Source organism: Colobus angolensis, unplaced genomic scaffold (genome assembly GCF_000951035.1).
Source record: "Colobus angolensis palliatus isolate OR3802 unplaced genomic scaffold, Cang.pa_1.0 Scaffold2, whole genome shotgun sequence".
Lineage (NCBI taxonomy): Eukaryota > Metazoa > Chordata > Mammalia > Primates > Cercopithecidae > Colobus > Colobus angolensis.
In genome coordinates, this window is record NW_012115154.1 from 12,503,333 (window position 1) to 12,504,493 (window position 1,161).

The following is a 1,161-nucleotide window of genomic DNA, read 5'->3' on the forward strand; positions in this document are numbered from 1 at the left end:
ATTTTATGCGTTTGGCAAGCTCCTCTTTTGCTTGCTCCTCTTGCTCCTGCTGCCTTGTGAAGAAGGTGCCTGCTTCCCCTTCTGCCATGATTGTGTTTCCTGAGGCCTCCCCAGCCATAGGGAACTGTGAGTTAATTAAACCTCCTGCCTTTATAAATTACGCAGTCTTGGTTATTTCTTTACAGCAGTGCAAAAACGGACTAAGACACCATGTGAGGACACAATTAGAAAGTACCATCTATGAACCTGAAAGTTGGACCTCACCACACACTGAATCTGCCAGCACCTTGATCTTGGACTTCCAGCCTCCAGCACTGTGAGAAATAAGTGTCGGTCTCACTACTGTGATCCACTAAGAATCTGTGTTCATAAGACATAACTACAAGATGAGAAAGGGGTGCTTGTCCCACATCTGACTTTGTGTGAATTTAAATAAATCATTGCAGTATAAATGCACTAAGGCCCTGGGTGTGTCTCTTGTGGCAGATGAGTAGCGGGAAGAGATTCTAAAGAGTGAGGTATATGATCCCCAGATGGTAGGATGAGGCAAATTCTTCAGGCTGGTAATTAGGGAAAGATGAAGGTCTCTCAGTCTGTCCCAGGCTGAATCCTCCAGAAGTGGCCACCAAGGTGGAGTCTGACAGGCAGGATGTTTATAAGGGATAAACGCTTGTGGAAGGGAGGAGGAGACAGAAAACCTACAACGTAACTGCAGCAAAGACTCATTCAACCCCACAGGCAGCTCTGAAACACCTAAGGCCCATCAGTTTTCCCATGTTGAGCCAGAATGCCTGGTCCTTTATATCCCCACCCCAATCAGTCTTTGGACGTGGGCCACACCAGAAGCATATGCACTAGGATGAGGCTTCTCTGGGCCTGAGGCAAACCCTGAGGGACCTGATAGCTGGAGGCTGGCTGCTAGCAGCTGGGGCAAAGCAAATCTCCCTGAAGTCACAGCTTCCTGAAGTCACAGGTTGAATTCAAGTCTGAGTAGCCTGTGTTTTTCTTTTATGTTGTTGTTTTCTCATTTACCACTTATCAAGTAATGGTAAGAAGAAGCGGCCGGGCGCGGTGGCTCAAGCCTGTAATCCCAGCACTTTGGGAGGCCGAGACGGGAGGATCACGAGGTCAGGAGATCGAGACCATCCTGGCTAACACGGT